General features: G+C 37.2%; 1 protein-coding gene across 1 annotated transcript in view; it reads right to left on the bottom strand.

The window, feature by feature from the left end:
* LOC148117633 (uncharacterized) overlaps positions 1-15,819 on the bottom strand; it is a 50,652-nt gene that overhangs the window by 19,064 nt on the left and 15,769 nt on the right. The gene's annotated exons all lie outside the window — the stretch shown is intronic.

The following is a 15,819-nucleotide window of genomic DNA, read 5'->3' as shown; positions in this document are numbered from 1 at the left end:
CAGCTTTGAAGAACAGCTTTTCTCAAATGCCGGGGAGACTTTACCATCGTTACTCGATCAGTACTTATTTTTAACTGGGACACAGAAATACCATTCTGGGTTTTTTGTTTGTAAGCTTGTGTGTGCATAAGACCCTTATGAAACTGTTTTTCATTTTGTCTTGTTTTTAATACTCAAAAACTGTAGATGAAAACACGTATTGAGATTCCGCCCTTGTGAACATTTTCCTGAAACCATAACATTTCACATCAAGTAAACAGTTGTGTAATTTACTGGATATTTTTAAATCAACCACATCAGAATTTATCTATTATCACATACAGTAGTTTGTTTACAAAATTTTGTTCTTATAAACTACCCCTTCAGAAAATGGAATTAGACAAAGTAGCAGTATGACTTAATAATAACAAGACTTAATGCTGGGTGTGGTGGCATATGCCTTTAATCCCAGCCCTTTTGGAGGCAGATGGTTCTCTAATTTAGACTAGATCAGCTGGGTCTATTGAGTTTCCGGTTAGCCAGAGATATACAGAGAATCCCTGTCTCTAAAAACTAAGCAAAAATACAACTAGGCATATAAGGTTCCTCTGGTGAACCATTCCTTTGTAAAAAGTTGAAATCTACTAAAAGGTTATGATGTGTGAAATATCTGTTTGCTGTGGAAATAGAATCATGGTTAGAGATAATGTTGGCAATATCAGACCTGCTGACATAAATGAACAAAATTTGGTAACATAAACTAATGATTTGCATGCTTTTTCTTTACCCTGTTTCATTCCTTATTGGTAGGATCAATATTTTCAGTATTTGGGTTCTGGTTCAATGAGCCAGAAAAGTAACTTTGTAGTATCAGAATGTCATCCAACTGTATATTCATTTTATTGTAAATAATGGTGAAGAGTGGTTAATAAGTAGTTTTATATTTCTTTAAAAACAGATTTGGAAAAGTCAGAATATGGGCAAAGAGGTCAAGAATATGATGGGGATACCCACTGAAACAGTTAACCTGACATAATTGGAGACCACCAACTTCAGACTGATGGGGAAAGAACCAACATAGAATCAAACTCGACTGTCTGAATGTGGATGACAGTTATACAACTGGAACAAACTGCAGGGCCACTGACTGTGGGACCAGGATAGGTTCCGACTACTTGTAGTGGATTTTTAGAACCCATTCTCTTTGGATGGATACATTGCTCTGCCTAGATATAGTACGGAGGGACTTGGTCCTTCTTCAAACAATATGGTAGAACCTATTGACTCCCCCCATGGGAATCTTTACCTTCTTTGAGGAGTGGGTGAGATGTGTGGAGCAGAGGTGAAGGGAACTGGATGAGAGGAGGGAGTAGGAACTGGTATTGGTATATAAAATGTGAAAAACAAATTTAAAGTAAAGTAAAGAAATGCACAAAAGAAAAAATATTTAATATGCTCCAAAAAAGACACAGATCTATGGTAAAGCCAGATTCAGATTGAAATACATATGGTCCAAACAGTTCAAAAGTTTTTAAAAAATACATGCAGGCTTGGGAGAAAAGAGAAAAAGGGAAAAAAATTCCTTTAAAATAAATAGATTAGTCAGGTGTGGTGGCACATGCCTTTCATCCCAGTAGTTGGGAGTCAGAGGCAGGAGGATCTCTGTGAGTTCAGTGACAGCCTGGGCTATAAACTTAGCTCCAGGACAACCAAAGATACACAGAGAAACTCTGTCTCAAAAAAACTCAAAATGAAGAAAATTAATGTAAAAAATAGAGTAAAAAAGAGAGCAAAATAAAGGCAGAAGTCTGGGTTATGTATATTATTGTGTTTTCTATGAATTTGTGAACTGTGCATGAGCTAACTACAGAAAGACATTTTATTGTATGGGCTCCTAAGCTAAACCAAAATATATATTTAAAGGTATGTTGACTTCAAAATTTGAGTCTAATGATATGTAACTTGGAAAATATGTTCTGCTTTTATTTCCACAGATGATGAAAAACTATAGATTAATTTCAGGCTAATGTGATTTGATGAAACAAGATCCCCAGAGAGGTCTCTATGAACCCTAAAAATACTTTGTCCAAAAACCAACAGAAAGCAATTTGAAGAAAATAATGCTCAAATTTCTGAAATGATTATTTAAAATGTTTATTTCCATTTAAATGGGGTTGATTATAAAGGATTAATGGTCAGAGCCAATGTCTCTCTACTAGAGAAAAAAGGTGGATATAATATTGAGATAAATACACGAGTATGATTTTGATCTATTGAAAAAAATTAAGGTCAATTGTATTACACCATATAAATATATATAGTGTGTATATATATATTCTATATATTATATTCTATATATATTATATTCTATATATATGTTTCTACTCTTTTTTAAGTTATCATCTTTATTTTATTTAATTTTTTTGGTGGTGTTAGGAATTGAACTTACTTGTTGGCACAGTAGCCACTTCTACCATTTTTCTTTCCTAAAAGCTGTCTTTATAAATAATAGTTGTTAATTTCTGTTCCATGGCCCCGGGTGTAAAGTTGAAGGCCTATGTATTACTAGACTGTTGTCAAGGCTCTGATGGCTGCCTCTTACTGAGTGCTGGGTAGAGTCCTGAGACCTTGGACATCCCACTTACTTTTTTAGGTAAGTCAGACATTAGTGTCTAGAATTTAAAATTTTTAGGTCCAAAACTTCAGAAACTTAAAAACAAATGAGTATACTTTGATATTTTAAAGATAGTTTTTTCTCTCATTGACATAATTTTTGAAGCTATTTGCCTTTCCTGAGCATTTCCTTATAGAAAACTTAACATTCAAGAACATTTATTCTTGCTTCATTATTTGTACTATTTTTACATGTGGTTACAATAACAACCAGGTATGAGAGTAAGCCCAGTGGAGTCTCTCTAAACTACAATATCCTTGGTGGGAACCACAACTCAGGGCAACCAAAAAGCAGGCTGTTAACAGGATCTGATATTATCTGACTTTCACTGTGGTGAAGGTTTGCTCTGTTAGGATTGCAGAATAGTCTGTTCATTTCTGTAGAAGTCTGTTAACTTACTGTTCTGTTTTGGATCTAACATTTGCTATACTATGTTAGAAAATTTTCATGTTTTATTCACCTGACATAAATTCTTTTGAATATATCTTAAATACATTTTTAAAAACATGTTCTTTGTTTTATTAGCTGAATGCATATGTGCTGATTATTTCAGTATTTATAGAATTAGAGTCTTACTAAAATTTACTAAATGTCCTCATTTAGTGTATTTCCTCATTTAGCACTAGCATCCTAAACAGCAAAATACTATCTGGGCCATGTTCTTTAGATGTCACCACAACTGACAGAAACCCCACTAAATAATTTTGTAAGTTTTGTAATTCAGTATAGAAAACTTTGACCCTATAATAAAAATTTTTGTATGTATAGTCTTTTAAGTAGCCCTATTCTTTTTAAAATAAACTGAGAAAAATTACCTTGAGCAGATCTGTCATTTGAAACCAAATAAAATGAAAAAAATATTCATTTAAAAAATAAAAAATATCAAGTCCAAATGGATCAAAGACCACAACATAAAGCCAGTGACACTGAACCCTATAGAAGAGAAAGCGGGAAGTATGCTTGAATGCATTGGCACAGGGAACCACATCCAAAATAGAACCCCAGCAGTACAGAAACTGAGGAAAACAATTAATAAATGGGACTTTTAAAAACTGAAAAGTAGACCAAAGGACATGATCAACAACACAAAAGGACAGCATACAGAATGGAAAAAGATCTTCACTAACAGCACATCAGACAGAGGTCTGATCTCTAAAATATACAAAACTCAAGAAATTTGACACCAAAAGACCACATAATCAATAAAAAAGTGGAGTACAGACCTAAACAGAGAATTCTCCAAAGAGGAATCTAAAATGGCTGAAAGACACTTAAGGAAATGTCCAACATCCCTAGTCACCAGAAAAATGCAAATCAAAACAACTCTGAGATTCCATCTTACACATGTAAGAATGGCCAAGATCAAAAACACTGATGACAAGTTATTCTGGAAAAGGGAACACTTTTGCATTGCTGGTGGGAATGCAAGCTGGTACAACCCCTTTGGATGACAGGGTGGTAATTTCTCAAAAAATTTGGAAACAACCTTCCTCAAGACTCAATAATAGCACTTTTAGGTATATATCCAAAAGATGCTCAATTATGCCACAAAGACATATGCTCAACTATGTTCATAGCAGCTTTGTTTGTCATAGCCAGAACCTGGAAACATCCAAAATGACCTTCGAGAAAATACATTTAAAAAATTGTGGTAATTTTACACAATGGAGTTCTACACAACAGAAAGAAATAACAACAGCTTGATCCCTGCTGCAGTCCTGAAAAGTTTTATCCAGAGAGGTGAGTGGGTGCTCGCCTGGGCGCTCTGTCCCCGAAGAGAGCACAGCCCCTCCCCCCTCAGCTTCTGCAGCAGGGTCTTCGGTGTTCCACAGGACCCATCCCTGCCCCCACTGCTGCTGTCCTTTTGTCTCCTGGGTCCTGGAAACACCAGCTATCCCTGATGCAGTGCTGAGAGTTCTATCCAGAGAGTGCTGTGGAGTTCTATCCAGAGAGTGCTGAGGAGTTTCATCCAGAGAGGAAGAGATGGGCAGGCGCCAATGCAAGAATTCCTCCAACAACCTGAAAGGCAACATGACATCTCCAGAATCCAGGGATCACGAAACTAGAAGAATTGAACACCCTACTCCAGAAGAAATCGAAGAAATTGACTCTAAGCAGATCGTTATGAAAATAATAGAGGAACTTACACAGGAGGTGAAAATCTGCCGTAAAGAAATGGAAGATAAGTATAACAAAAAGATTGAGGAAATGAGTAAAGAAATGGAAGATAAACATACCAAAAAGATTGAAGAAATGAGTAAATCCATAAATGAAATTCTGGGAAACCAAGAAAAAACAATCAAACAGGTAATGGAAACAGTTCAAGATTTGAAAACTGAAATGGAGTCAATGAAGAAATCACAAGCCGAGGGCCGGCTGGCTATGGAAAATCTAGGTAAATGAACAGAGACTTCAGAAACAAGCATAACCAACAGAATACAAGAGATAGAAGAAAGAATCTCAGACTCTGAGGACACCATAGAGAAATTAAATGCTCTGACCAAAGAAAACAACAAATCCAACAAATTCTCATCACAAAACATTCAGCAAATGTGGGACACAATAAAAAAATCAAATCTAAGAATAATAGGGGTAGAAGGAGAAGAATTGCAGATCAAAGGTCCAGAAAATATATTCAACAAAATTATAGAAGAAAACTTTCCCAACCTAAAGAACGATATCCCTATGAAGGTTCAAGAAGCATACAGAACACCAAATAGACTGGATCAAAAAAAAAAAATCCCCTCGCCAAATAATAATCAAAACACAAAACATTCAGATTAAAGAGAGAATATTAAGAGCTGCAAAGGAAAAAGATCAAGTAACTTATAAAGGTAAACCTATCAGACTTACACCAGACTTCTATATGAAAACCATGAAAGCCAGAAGGTCCTGGATAGAGGTACTGCAGAAACTAAGAGACCATGGATGCAAACCCAGACTACGTTACCCAGCCAAGCTATCATTCACTATCAAGGGAGAAAACAAAATATTCCAGGATAAAAACAAATTTAAACAATACGTAGCAACAAATCCAGCCTTACAGAAAGTATTAGAAGGCAAATCACAACCAAAGGAATCCAACATTCCTAACACCGCCTACACTAAATCAGACATCTAGCGACCCTTCACAAGCAGAAATCTAAGAAGGGAAAAGCATACACTCCACTACGCCGCCCCCCAAAAAATAACCAGAGTCAACAACCACTGGTCATTAATATCACTTAATATTAAATGGACTCAATTCACCCATAAAAAGGCACAGACTTAGAGATTGGATACGAAAACAGCATCCAACATTCTGCTGTTTACAATAAACACATCTCAACCACAACGAGAGACATCTACTCAGAGGAAAGGGCTGGGAAAAGGTTTTCCAAGCAAATGGACCTAAGAAACAAGCGGGCGTGGCCATTCTACTATCTAACAAAATTGACTTCAAACTAAAATCTATCAGAAGAGATAGAGATAGACATTTCATACTCATAACAGGAACAATTCATCAGGAGGAAGTCTCAATCCTGAATATCTATGCCCCTAATATAAAGGCACCCACTTATGTAAAAGAAACACTTCTAGAACTCAAGACAGTCATCAAACAACACACACTAATAGTAGGAGACTTCAACACACCTCTCTCACCAATGGACAGATCAATCAGACAGAAATCCAACAGAGAAATAAGAGAATTATTGGAGGTTTAGAATCAAATGGACGTAACAGATATCTATAGAACATTCCACCAAATAGGAAAGAATATACCTTCTTCTCTGCAGTCCATGGAACCTTCTCAAAAATTGACCACATACTTGGTAAAAAGAAAACTTCCACAGATACAAAAAAATATTAGTAACCACCTGTGTCTTTTCAGATCACCACGGATTAAAGTTAGAATTCAACAACAATGCTACCCCCAGGAAGCCAACAAACTCCTGGAAGTTGAACTGTCAACTATTAAATCAACCCTGGGTCAAGGAAGAAATAAAGAAAGAAATTAATGTCTTCCTTGAATTTAATGAAAATAAAGACACAACATACTCAAACCTATGGGACATTATGAAAGCAGTGCTAAAAGGAAAGTTCATAGCACTAAGTGCCCAATTAAAGGAAACGGAGAAAGCACACATTGGAGACTTAACAGCACAATTGAAAGCACTAGAAAAAAAGAAGCTGATTCAACCAGGAGGAGTAGAAGACTGGAAATAATCAAACTGAGGGCTGAAATCAACAAAATAGAAACACAGAAAACAATCCAAAGAATCAATGAAACAAAAAGCTGGTTCTTGGAGAAAATCAACAAGATAAACAAACCCCTATCCAAACTAATCAAACGGCAGAGAGAGAACATGCAAATTAATAAGATCAGAACTGAAAAGGGGGACATAACCACAGACACAGAGGAAATTCAGAGAATCATTAGATATTACTACGAAAGTTTATATGCCACAAAGTTGGAAAATGTAAAAGAAATGGACATTTTTTTAGATAAGTACCATACACCAAAGTTGAACCAAGAACAGGTGAACAATCTAAATAGACCTGTCAGTCATGAAGAATTAGAAGCTGTTATCAAAAATCTCCCTACCAAAAAAAGCCCAGGACCAGATGGTTTCAATGCAAAATTCTACCAGAACTTCCAGGAAGAGCTAATACCTATACTCCTTACTGTATTCCACAATATAGAAACAGAAGAGTCATTGACAAACTTTTTTTATGAAGCTACAGTTACCCTGATACCAAAACCACACAGAGACACAACCAAGAAAGAGAATTACAGGCCAATCTCACTCATGAACATCAACGCGAAAATTCTCAATAAAATCCTGGCAAACCGAATCCAAGAACACATTAGAAAAATTATCCATTATGATCAAGTAGGCTTCATACCAGAGGTGCAGGGCTGGTTCAACATACGCAAATCTATCAATGTAATCCATCATATAAATAAACTGAAAGAAAAAACCATATGATCATTTCATTGGATGCAGAAAAAGCATTTGACGAAATTCAACACCCATTTATGATAAAGGTGTTGGAGAGACTGGGGATAAAAGGATCATACCTAAATATAATAAAAGCAATATACAGCAAGGTGACAGCTAACATCAAATTGAATGGAGAGAAACTCAAATACTTTCCACTAAAATCAGGAACATGACAAGGCTGTTCACTCTCTCCATACCTCTTCAATATAGTGCTTGAATTTCTAGCAATAGCAATAAGACAACATAAGGAGATCAAGGGGATTCGAATTGAAAAGGATGAAGTTAAACTTTCGTTATTTGCTGACGATATGATAGTGTACATAAGCGACCCCAAAAACTCTACCAAAGAACTCCTACAGTTGATAAATACATTTAGTAATGTGGCAGGATACAAGATCAACTCCAAAAAATCAGTTGTCCTCCTATACACAAAGGATAAAGAAGCAGAGAGAGAAATCAGAGAAACATCATCTTTCACGATAGTCACAAATAGCATAAAATATCTTGGGGTTACTCTATCCAAGGAAGTGAAAGACCTATTTGACAAGAACTTTAAGCCTTTGAAGAAAGAAATTGAGGAGGATACCAGAAAATGGAAAGACCTCCCCTGCTCTTGGATTGGGAGAATCAACATAGTTAAAATGGCAATTCTACCAAAAGCAATCTATAGATTCATTGTAATTCCTATCAAAATCCCATCAAACTTCTTCACAGACTTTGAGAGAACAATAATCAACTTTATATGGAAAAAAAACCCAGGATAGCCAAAACAATCTTATACAATAAAGGAACTTCTGGAGGCATTACCATCCCTGACTTCAAACTCTATTACAGAGCTACAGTATTGAAAACAGATTGGTATTGGCATAAGAACAGAGAAGTTCACCTATGGAATCGAATAGAAGACCCGGATATTAACCCACAAACCTGTGATCACCTAATTTTCGACAAGGGAGCTAAAGGTATACAATGCAAGAAGGAAAGCATCTTTAACAAATGGTGCAGGCATAACTGGATGTCAACCTGTAGAAGAATGAAAGTAGATCCATATCTATCACCCTGCACAAAACTCAAGTCTAAATGGATTAAAGACATCAACATTTATTTGTCCACTTTGAACCTGATAGTAGAGAAAGTGGGAAGTAGTCTACAAGATATAGGCACAGGAGGCCACTTCCTAAGTAGAACCCCAGTAACACAGACAATAAGAGAAACAATGAATAAATGGGACCTATTGAAACTGAGAAACTTCAGTAAAGCAAAAAACACTGTCAGTAAGACAAAAAGGCTACCTTCGAACTGGGAAAAGATCTTCACCAACCCCTCATCATACAAAGGTCTGATCTCCAAAATATACAAAGAACTCAAGAAACTAGACACTAAAACTCTAATTAACCCAATTTAAAAAATGGGGTACTAAACTGAACAGAGAATTCACAACAGATGAACTTCCAATGGCCAGAAGACACTTAAGGACATGGTAAACCTCCTTAGCGATCAGGGAAATGCAAATCAAAACCACTTTGAGATACCATCTTACACCTGTCAGAATAGCTAAACTCAAAAACACCAATGATAGCCTATGCTGGAGAGGATGTGGAGTGAGCGGAACACTCATCCCTTGTTGGTGGGAATGCAAACTTTTGCAGTCACTGTGGAAATCAGTGTGGCGGTTTCTCAGGAAACTGGGAGTCAACCTCCCTCAGGATCCAGCAATTCCACTCTTGGGAATATACCCAAGAGATGCCCTATCATACTAAAAAAGTATTTGTTCAACTATGTTCATAGCTGCATTATTTGTAATAGCCAGAACCTGGAAACAACCTAGGTGCCCCTCAATAGAAGAATGGTTAAAAAAGGTGTGGTACATATACACATTAGAGTTTTACTCAGTGCTAAAAAACAATGACATCTTGAATTTTGCATGCAAATGGATGGAAATAGAAAACGCTTTACTGAGTGAGGTAACCCAGACCCAAAAAGAGGAATATGGTATGTACTCACTCATAAGTGGTTTCTAGCCATAGTTAACTTTGCGTCTATAATTTGTGATCCTAGAGAAGCTGAATAAGAAGGTGAACCTGAGGAAAATCATATAGTTATCCTCCTGGTTATTAGAAATAGGCAAGATTGCCAGGCAATCTTGGGTGCACGGGGGGTGGGGGGGTGGAAGTACGGGGAGATGGTTAGGAAGAGGAGAGAGGGGGAGGATTGGGGATGGCTTGGGGGAATGGGAGGGGGGAGGGAGGAAGCATGATTATGGGAGCAGGGAAGTTTATATCTCAACTAAGGGAGCCATTTTAGGGTATGCGAGAGACTTGATTCTGGAGGGGGTCCCAGGCCCAAGGAGAGGTCCCCAGATTGTACTCTGGGCAGCAGAGGAGAGAGTGCCTGATCTGGCCTGGGCCCATAACCATAATATTTTGCATATCACCACAGAACCTTCATATGGCAATGGATGGAGATAGAGACAGAGACACATATTGAAACACTGGACTTAACTCCCTAGGCCCAAATGAGAAGCAGAGGGAGGGAGATTGTGAGCAAGGAAAGCAAAATCAGAGAGGGCCTTCATCTGAGGATGGATGGAGATAGAGACAGAGACCCACATTGGAGCACTGGAAGCCAGGACCTTGTATCACCCACTGATACAAGGGGACTGATCGAATGAGAGCTCACCAAGGCCAGCTGGACTGGGACTGAACAAGCATGTGAACAAACCGGACTCTCTGAATGTGGTTGACATGGAGGCTGACTGGGCCCCCAAGGTCCAAATGAAGACTGAGAAGCCATTGACAATTGCACTGGGTCTTGTTTCATCTGCATGGACTGGCTTTTTGAGATCCTGGCCTGTTTGGATGCTCACCTTCCTGGACCTGGAGGGAGGGGGAAGGAACTTGGATTTCCCACAGGGCAGGAAACCCTGACTGCTCTTGGGAATGGTGAGGGAGGAGGAGAGGGAGTGGGAGAAGTGGGGGGAGTGGAAGGGTATTGGAAGGAGGGGAGGAAGTGGAAAGAGTGTTTTCGGATACTTGAAAAAAAGAGAAAGAAAAACAACAGCTTGAATTTTGCAGGAAAGTGGATGAAATTAGAAAACATTATTTTGAGTGAGGTAACCCAGACACAGAAAAGCAATTATCACATGTACTCACTCATGGGTGGTTTTTAAACATAAAGCAAAGAAAGCTAACCTACAATCCACAATCCCAGAGAACTTAGACACCAAATGCAGACACTAAGAGAGACTTACGTAGATCTAACCTACAATGAAAGTAGAAAGTATAAATAGACAAGATCTTCTGAGTAAATTGGGAGCATGGGTACCTTGGGGGAGAGGGAAGAGGCAGGGATGGGAACAGAGAAAAATGTAGAGCTCAATAAATATCAATTAAAAAAGGAGAAAAGAAAAAAATAAATAATGAAAAATAAAATGAGGTAACTCCATGACAATGTTAAAATACACAGATTAAAAGAAATGGGCTAATTTAAGATGTAAGAGGTAGGTAGAAATACACCTGAGCCACTGAACAAACAGTGTTGTAATTAATATAGTTTTTGTGTGTCTGTTCAATTCAGGGTTGCCTGGAAATGAAAGTGTAGTCTCCTTACAGTAATGTGTGTGGTTTTTGGTATTCGATGGGTTATGGATATTTGTCATCATTTAGGGTAGTATGTTGAAAGTTGGTATTGGTAACAGTCAGGAAGAAAGCTTTAAAAGGAGTTTAGATTCAGGGTTGTTGTTTTAAGAAATAGTGAACATAGACATGACCTGATATAACAGTATGTTATTGAATCTACTCTGAAAATTATAAAAGTAGGATATATAAATAGGATAGAAAGGTAAATCAATGAATCTACATTTGTGCCTAAAAGGAGTAACTAGTTTAAAACATTTATATTGATATGGGTTTTTGTATATTGATACAAATTTGTGGTTGTTTTTGTTAGAACATTTATATATATAATATATATATCTAATCTTATTCATAGTATTGTGCCTATATAGTTAATTTAGTAATACATTGCAAATTTTAGGCTTTGAAAGTTATTATTATCAACTAATTAGAATATAATGAAATACAAGGTAGCGGTCATCAATTACAATTCATCTAATAGTCATATTATGTATGTATTCAATGTCAAGCTGAGATATATTATAGATAGACAGGTCACTTCAGAGATCTGGAGAATATGGCATTTCACATGTAAATAATTTTAATGATTTCATATAAGCAATTAATTTCTGGTTCTCATTCTGCACATGTGATTCCAAGTTCTTAAATTTTTCCATTAATGAAATCTTCTTGTCTTTAAATATTATTTGGATTGTGTGTAGATTGCCTTCCTGGAGGTATACTCTATCTGCTATATTATCATAACATTTTAACAGATTTTTACTGTCATTTCATCAGTATCATTCCTTTCATACACTCTCTCAATACCCTTTTTTAAGATTTCATAACCCATTGACATGGATTGCCTGTCAAATTAAAGTAATCGTTTTCAATGGTATAAATCCTTTCAGCTAAAGACTGTATCCATTCCAAAGATTTCTCATTCTTGACTCTGTTATCATACCATTTCTTTAAGGATATAATATGAAGAGCAAACCTAATAGCTGCGATCATCACAAAAATATACGGACAAGATAACTCACATAGCTCTTGCAGAATTCCATCCATAGTAGAAAAAAATGCTGTTAAATTTCGGCATGGCAATATTGTCTGCAATTATCTTGGGGTTGGTTGGTTTACAATTTTCCTATTTATTTATTTATTAAGTTGCCATACATACATTATAATTTTCAGAAAATTGTTGTAGGTGTAATAATCTTTATTGGCCAACAGGTATCAGAATTGCTGCAATAAAGCAAGGCCTAGATCAGTACCTGAAGTACCTGAGACTTAGATATATTAACAAATTTAGTTACTTACTTAAGAACAACACATCCCCCATACAAAGACTTGTTTTGGGCAGAATATTAAGGAACATAGAGCTTGCAGACAGCTGGAGCCATGAGGTTACAGACCAAAGCTTGGGCCAGGCATTCATGGATCTAAAATGCAAGCTGGAGCAGCCCCTGCTCTCAGATTCAGAGCTCAGACTAATCAGAGTGCAGCTGCCAGAAGCCAGAGAAGCCGGAAGCTGCAGAGGAGTTTCAGCAAAAAGCCACAAGCAACAGTAAGTCAGCCACTTAGTAGAAGGGACTAAGCCACATGGGCATAGGAGGAAGGAAATTATAAAGTTGTCATGCAAGAGGCCAGCAAAATGGTGCAAAACTGTTTGCCAAAGGGGATGTAATTAAGTTGCAGAGAGGTAGTTCAGCTGTGTGTCGTGGGGCTGCAGGAGAGGCCCAGCAATAGTGCGGATTCTGGCCATATGGTCACCAATTTGTTGTTGTACGAAGAGTTCCTAAATAGTCCAGAATAGAGATTACAAAGGTTTACTCATCTGGAAATAAACTAACAAAAAGAATAGCAATCCAGAGCTTTTTGTGAGCAATGGGAATGGGAACCAAATCCAACAGCCAAGAGGTTTTGTCTGTATTTATTGTACATGATACTATGCCCAAGGTGGGCAGGTATCTTAAAGGCTATTGACTGAAGGAATTTCCAAGTACAGGCTACCTCTGTCGCACATATTTTTTACAGCACGGTAGATGGTAGTAGCATCTCTACCCATCCAAGAAATCTCCTGAAGTCCAGCTTCCCTCTTTCTTACCCTTTTCTAGGATGGCAAATAGCATAGGTAAATCACATATTCTATCCCACATATGTCCTTCTCCCTACTATTTTATTCATCCCTGTCAATATTTCCTACTTTTATTTTTGGCCCTCTCTCTCAGTCTTTCCACATGGCTGAGCTTGCATCTCCATCTCCATCACTTACACCCTAGCAGAGCCCACCTGTCTGGAACAAGGTGTTGCCTGCCTTCTTTAAAAGAATACCATTATTTCTTTGGTCCAAGGTCATATTTATTTAGAAATAACTAACATTATTAAAAAGGTAAAAAGAAGAGTAACCACATTGACAAGAAAGGAAGCAACTATTAGTATCTCACCACAATTTTCCAAATTGTCCTAGACTTAAACATGTATCTATAGGACAAATAATTTTAAAAAATAAGATTAGGACAGAAGTGAATGCAATGTTTTATGGTCTGCATATTTACCCTCCCATTGATTACATCATGATAATTTCCTATAATCTAATATTTCTTTAAAAATTTTCTCATATCTATTGCATTTCACCATTGTACTCCACAGAAATTTATTTAAACATTTCTGTTCTATTTGAACATCAAGTTTGCAACTTTTTTGAAACTTGGATTAATGTATTTGTGCTGTAAATAAAATATGTACATATTAATCATTAACTGTACCATATTTTTCTTTTACCTTTCTGTGTATGTACACCTGTGTGTGTAAGTGCATGTGAATGTATCTCATGTTTCCCAGGTTGATCTTAATCTTGCCTTGTGTTTGAGTAATGCCTTTAACTTCTGATCTCCCTGTTTCTGTCTCCTAAGTGCTAGGATTGTGAGTATGCACCACCATGATACAGAGATGTCATTCATTTTATCTTAAACTAGACTCCTAGTGCTGGCAGTGAAGGATTAATAGATCTGACATTTAAGGACCCTGTTTTCCAATTACTGTATAAGAGGTTCATATTGATTTATTACCCCTCCAACTCCTTATTTAACAATATTCACAAGATCAAGAAAAGCTGATACACTAAGTGTGTAAGGGAAGATGATATCCTGTCAGAGATTGAATTAAAAGTAGCATAGCAAAACTGATGCCAGTCCTGACTCATGCATGCTCAGAAGATGTCTCTGAGCCCTGGTAACTTCCCTTTCACCTCTGTTTGTATCAACTTCAGTGGCAGATTCAGTCCAGCATTGCTTCAAATGCTTTGGGAAGAGCCCTATTTAGGAACCACCACTTGGGAAAAATTGAATCCTTGGCTACAGCACAGAAAAATATTTCAGCAAAACCCAAAGAGACATTGAGGGGAAAGTGTGTACACCTAAAATAGGTAGTAAATAGAGACAGACACTGTGTTTAGGTGTCTTTACAAAAGATACGTAAACATTTGTCACATATCTTAAAGGATGTAATTCATAGCTGAGCATAGTGGTATAAGCCTTTAATACCAGCATTTGGTGGTGTCTTTCTCCTGTAGTAGCTACAAGGCTTCTCTTCTGATTATGCCTACTCTCTCTAGATATCTATTCCAGTCTGACTACATTCTGTAAAGCAGTCAGCTTAAAGCAGCTTCTTTATTCATTAACCATCAAAAGAAACACATATACAAAGGGACTTCCCATACCACAGAGGCAGGCAGACCATTGGTCTACAAAGTGAGTTCCAGACCAGGCAAGGCATAAGACCTTGTCTCAAAAACGAATAAAAACAAATGATGAAATTTATAAAACTTACAGATTTAGTATAGTTTGAAAGTAGAAGTATATGATTTAAAGATGTATATATTTTGTTTTATGTATATTAATATTTGCCTGTTTGTCAATATATGTACCATATGTGTGCAGTGTCCATGGAGGCCAGAAAAGGGCACTGGGTCACCTGGACCTGAGTTGTGAGCTGCCATGTGCATAGGGATCCTCTGCAAGAACAGTAAGTACTCTTAACTGTTGAGTCATCCTTCCAGCTTTTATCCTGGACATTCTGGCCATAATTAGAGTCATTTATTGGGTTTTGGATAGTTTTTTTCATTTTTTCCCATAAGATAGGGTTTCTCTGTGTAACCACTCTGACTGTCCAAAAACTTGTTTTTTTGTAGAAGAGTCTGGCCTCAAAGTCACAAATATCCACCTGCCTCTGCCTCCTGAGTGTTGGGATTGCCCAACTTGAGTTGTTGATCATTTTTGAATATTCTCTTTGATATATGTTTAGGAATATCTGCAGAAAACCTGTTTTTCATTATCACTGTGTTGAAGTTTCTTGAATCTTGGTGAGCCAGACATACCAATTAGACCTGAGGGGCACAGCTCCTTTCACTTGCCCTCCTCCTTAACTTCCTCTCTCTTTCTAGCCTGCCTAACTGAAAGTCCCAGAGGAGACAGGAAGATCCAATAGAGCAGAGAGAGGACATTTGTGGAGCTGTGGCCAGCAGTCAGCTAGCAGGAGGGCCAGACTGATGTTTTGCATTTAATCC

This window comes from Myodes glareolus, chromosome 27, assembly GCF_982192425.1.
Source record: "Myodes glareolus chromosome 27, mMyoGla1.1, whole genome shotgun sequence".
Lineage (NCBI taxonomy): Eukaryota > Metazoa > Chordata > Mammalia > Rodentia > Cricetidae > Myodes > Myodes glareolus.
Note: the sequence above shows the minus strand (reverse complement) of the source record. Positions and strands in the feature narration are given on the sequence as shown.